The sequence below is a fragment of the Arachis stenosperma genome, chromosome 6 (assembly GCF_014773155.1).
Source record: "Arachis stenosperma cultivar V10309 chromosome 6, arast.V10309.gnm1.PFL2, whole genome shotgun sequence".
Taxonomy (NCBI): Eukaryota; Viridiplantae; Streptophyta; class Magnoliopsida; order Fabales; family Fabaceae; genus Arachis; species Arachis stenosperma.
The window spans coordinates 99,314,896-99,320,234 of record NC_080382.1 but is presented as its reverse complement, the minus strand read 5'-3'; the positions used below and the strand labels follow the sequence as shown (position 1 = coordinate 99,320,234).

Sequence of the window (5,339 nt, the reverse complement as noted above, 5' to 3'; positions counted from 1 at the left end):
ACTTAACTACTTGCGAATCACTATTGGCATTAGCTCACTAAGTCTGTCAGGTATCCAAACCTAAAGTATTTCTAATCATTCTCTACAGCTCCCACTTGCAACTATTTTATTTTAATACTTCCAAAACTTTCGCTGCGTGACTCTGATTTCTCGTCTAGTACTAATCCTATCACTTATCTCCTTAAGCACTAAACCACAACTTAGCATGACAAGCATTCACTAGATTTCTATCTATAATAGCCAAATCAAATACCAACTCAAGCGTACTTTTAACACGTTGTTACCGATCTTTCACTTACCTCTTCCCAAACCGTCGAATCTAGCGGCATCCTCTGTCATCATAGTGAACGCACGAACTGGTTGTTGGCCCTTGGCAGTATTCTGGTTGACCTTCTCAGGACAATTCCAAGACATGTGTTCAGCTCCTAATCCCAATCCAGCTCGACACGGAGTTCCCGGATGATAGCTTCCACACCGCCTACAAGTCATTTCATTCTGAGGTTGCTTTCCATACCTCCTCCCTTGATGATTGTTGTTGTTGTTCCTTCGGGAATTGTCTTGGGCTTGCTGGGGTTGTGGATTATAAACTACTCTCTTAAAATCTTGACCCCTTAGAGCAAAGTCCCTCCCTCGGTTCTGTTGAAAAGGTCCCCTATGACTTCCTCTCTCTGCACCCGCCTTTTTCACACACTCTTCAGCAACCCTGCTCTTATTCACCAACTCTGAGAAAGTTCTGATCTCCATTGGTCCCACTAAACTTAGGATATCGCTTCGAAGCCTTCCTTCATACTTAATGCACTTTCATTCCTCGAAGTCTCCCGGAGCTCCCTAACACATGCGAAAAAACCTAAATAGCTCCTCAAATTTGTTTGTATACTCAGATACGGACATAGCACCCTGCTTCAGCTGTAGTAACACAAGTTTCTTGGCCGTCATAGTAAAATTCGAAAAGTACTTTTTATAAAATTCCACCTGGAAGGCATCCCAGGTGATAGGGTCATCCCCCTGCTGTAGAAGACGTCGGGCTCCCTGCCACCAATGTGATGCTTCCCCAGTGAGTAGATAGGTAGAAAATTCAACACACTGCTCTTCAGGTACCAACTGCGCTTGTAGTGCTCACTCCATAGCCTGAAACCAGGAATCGACTTCAGTCGGATTGGTGGTTCCCTTGAACATAGGTGGATTAACCTTTAGGAAGGTTGCCAGTGTCGTCGGGCCCTAAGCTCTACTTTTGCCATTGTCATTATTATTTATATGTTGCCCAAGAGCCTCCGCAGTGGCCTGCATAGCAGCAGTCATGTTCTCCAATGCCACAATAAAATTTACTGGGTTATTCAAGTTAGTCTCTGATGAGCGGATAATTTATACGCTTTTTGGCATTGTTTTTAGGTAGTTTTTAGTAGGATCTAGCTACTTTTTGGGATGTTTTTATTAGTTTTATGCAAAATTCATATTTCTATAAGTTTGTGTATTTTTCTGTGAATTCGGGTATTTTCTGGCTGAAATTGAGGGACCTGAACAAAAATCCGATTCAGAGGCTGACAAAGTACTGCTGATGCTGTTGGATTCTGACCTCCCTTCACTTGAAGTGGATTTTTCTAGAGCTACAGAACTCCAAATGGCGCGCTCTCAATTGCGTTGGAAAGTAGACATCTAGAGCTTTCCAGAAATATATAATAGTTCATACTTTGATCGAGTTTTGACGATGCAAACTGGCGTTCAAACGCCCCTTCTCTGCCCTATTCTGAAGTCAAAATGCCAGAACTGGCATAAGAGTTGGAGTTAAACGCCCAAACTGGTATAAAAGTTGGCGTTTAACTCCCAGAGAAGCCTCTACACGTGTGAAGCTCAATGCTTAGCCCAAGCACACACCAAGTGGGCCCAGAAGTGGATTTCTGCATCATTTACCTATTTCTGTAAACCCTAGTAGCTAGTTTTATTATAAATAGGACCTCTCACTATTGTATTTTCATCTTTTGATCATCTTCTGATCTCTTGATCACGTTTTGAGGGCTGGCCATTTGGCCATGCCTGGACCTTCATCACTTATATATTTTCAACGGTGGAGTTTCTACACACCATAGATTAAGGTGTGGAGCTCTGCTGTTCCTCGAGTATTAATGCAATTACTATTGTTCTTCTACTCAAGTCAAGCTTATTCTTGTTCTAAGATATTCACTCACACGTCAACCTGATGAATGTGATGATCCGTGACACTCATCATTATTCTCACCTATGAACGAGTGCCTGACAACCACTTCTATTCTACTTAAGATTGAGCGTGTATCTCTTGGATTCCTGGTCCACGACGCATGGTTGCCTCGCCTGACAACTGAGCCTTCCATTCCGTGAGATCAGAGTCTTCGTGGTATAAGCTAGAATTATTGGCGGCCATTCCTAAGATCTAGAAAGTCTAAACCTTGTCTGTGGTATTCCGAGTAGGATCTGAGATGGGATGACTGCGACGAGCTTCAAACTCGCGACTGTAGGGCGTAGTGACAGACACAAAAGGATAGTAAATCCTATTCCTACATGATCGAGAACCAATAGCTGATTAGCCATGCGAAAAACCGTAAAGGACCTTTTTCACTGAGAGGACGGGAGGTAGCCATTGACGCTGGTGAAACCCAACATACAGCTTGCCATGGAAGGGAATAAAAAGGATTGGATGAAGGCAGTAGGAAAGCAGAGATTCAAGAGGGATGAAGCATCTCTATACGCTAATCTGACATTCCCACCAATGATTTGCATAAGTATCTCTATCTTTATCTTTATGTTTTATTTATCTTTTTAATCATCAAAACTCCATAACCATTTGATTCTGCCCGACTGAGATTTACAAGGCGACCATAGCTTGCTTCAAGCCGACAATATTCGTGGGATCGACCCTTACTCACGTAAGGTATTACTTGGACGACCCAGTGCACTTGCTGGTTAGTTGTGCAGAGTTGTGACAAAGTGTGATTCACGTTTGAGAACACCAAGTCTATTGGCACCATTGTTGATGATCACAATTTCGTGCATCAAGTTTTTGGCACCGTTGCCAGGGATTGTTCGAGTCTGGACAACTGACGGTTCATCTTGTTGCTCAGATTAGGTAATTTTCTTCTTGTTTTAACCATTATTTTATTTTCAAAAAGTTTTCAAAAATCTTTCAAAATTTTTCTTCTTTTTCGTTTTTTCCAAAATAATTTTCAAAAAATAAAAAAAAATTCATAAAATCATAAAAACTCAAAAATATTTCATGGTTCTTGTTTGAATCTAGGGTCAAATTTTAAGTTTGGTGTCAATTGCATGATTTTAATTGTTTTGCAATTTTCGAAAAACATGCATAATATTTTTGATGATCTTCAAGTTATTTTTGATGAATTTCCTTGTTTGATCTTCATGATTTCTTGATTTGCACTGCATGATGTTCTACATATGCATTCTTGCATTCATATGGCCCAAACATGAGAAAGTTCTAAGTTTGGTGTCCTCCATGTTTTCTTTTATTAAGAAAACTGAGTTTTTGATGTTCATCTTGATCTTCAAGATTGTTCTTGGTGTTCATCTTGACGTTCATAATGTTCTTGCATATATCTTGTGTTTTGATCCAAGAATTATATGTTTTGACTCATTTTGTTGTTTTTCAAAATTGAAAACATATCTTCTTGAATAAAGAAGTTAGCAAAATGAAGATCCAAGAATATAAAGTAGAGGAATTACAGAGAAAAAGCTGGGCGTTCAAAACGACCAGTAAAGTAGGAAAACTAGCGTTTAAACGCCAGCCAGGGTACCTAGCTGGGCGTTTAAACGCCCTAACCATGCAGCAATTGGGCATTAAACGCCCAAAACATGCAGCTCCTGGGCGTTTAACGCCAGGATGACACTAGGGGAGGAATTTTGTTTTCAAATCAAATCTTTTTCAAATCTTCATAGTTTTTCAAAATCAAATCTTTTTCAAATAAAATATTTTCAATCATATCTTTTTCAAAATCATATCTTTTCAAACATATCTTTTTCAAAAATCAAATCTTTTTAATTTTTATCTTTTCAATCATATCTTTTCAAACATATCTTTTTCAAATCATATCTTTTTCAAAATCAATTTCAAAATCTTTTCTAACTTCTTATCTTTTCAAAATTGATTTTCAAATCTTTTTCAACTAACTAATTGATTTTTTTTGTTTTACTATTTCCTATCTTTTTTTCAAAACCACAACCAATTTTTCAAAAATTTATTTTAAATTTTATTCTTTTTTTCGAAAATTCTCCCCCCTCTCTTATCTTTTTCTGTTTAAACACTAACATTCCTCCTCCATTGTCAATTCGAACTCCATCTCTCTTGTGTGTTTGAATTCTTACCTCATCCTTCTATTCTTATTTTCCTCTGACATCTCAATGAATCTCTATACTGTAACATAGAGGATTCCATATTTTCTTTGTTTTCTTCTCTTTCATATGAGCAGGAACAAAGATAAAGGCATACTTGTTGAAGCTGATCCTAAACCTAAAAGGACTCTGAAGAGGAAGCTAAGAGCAGATAAAGCACAAAACTCTGAAGAGGACCTCACTGAAATTTTTGAAAAGGAAGCAGCAAAAGAAATAATTATGGCCGAACCAAACAACAATGCAAGGAAGATGCTTGGTGATTTTACTACACCAACTTCTAACTTCTATGGAAGAAGCATCTCAATCCCTGCCATAGGAGCAAACAACTTTGAGCTAAAGCCTCAATTAGTTTTTCTACTGCAACAGAACTGCAAGTTTCATGGACTTCCATCAGAAGACCCTTATCAGTTTTTAACTGAGTTCTTGCAGATCTGTGATACTGTTAAGACCAATGGAGTTGATCCTGAAGTCTACAAGCTTATGCTTTTCCCTTTTGCTGTAAGAGACAAAGCTAGAACATGGTTGGACTCACAACCTAAAGATAGCCTGAACTCTTGGGATAAGCTGGTCACGGCTTTCTTAGCCAAGTTCTTTCCTCTTCAAAAGCTGAACAAGCTTAGAGTGGATGTTCAGACCTTCAGACAAAAAGATGGTGAGTCCCTCTATGAAGCTTGGGAAAGATACAAGCAACTGACCAAAAAGTGTCCTTCTGACATGCTTTCAGAATGGACCACATTATATATATTCTATGATGGTCTGTCTGAATTTTCCAAGATGTCACTGGACCACTCTGCAGGTGGATCCATTCACCTAAAGAAAACACCTACAGAAGCTCAGGAACTTATTGAAATGGTTGTAAATAACCAGTTCATGTATACCTCTGAGAGGAATCCTGTGAGTAATGGGACGCCTCAAAAGAGAGGAGTTCTTGAAATTGAGGCTCTGAATGCCATACTGGCTCAGAA

At 38.8% G+C, this 5,339-nt stretch overlaps 1 non-coding gene across 1 annotated transcript; it reads right to left on the bottom strand.

Moving 5' to 3' along the window:
- Positions 1-4,986: 4,986 nt before the first annotated feature.
- Positions 4,987-5,094, bottom strand: LOC130938641 (small nucleolar RNA R71). The gene has a single exon (XR_009069800.1). It is a non-coding gene; the product is annotated as a small nucleolar RNA R71 (small nucleolar RNA).
- Between the last annotated feature and the right edge of the window lie 245 nt (positions 5,095-5,339).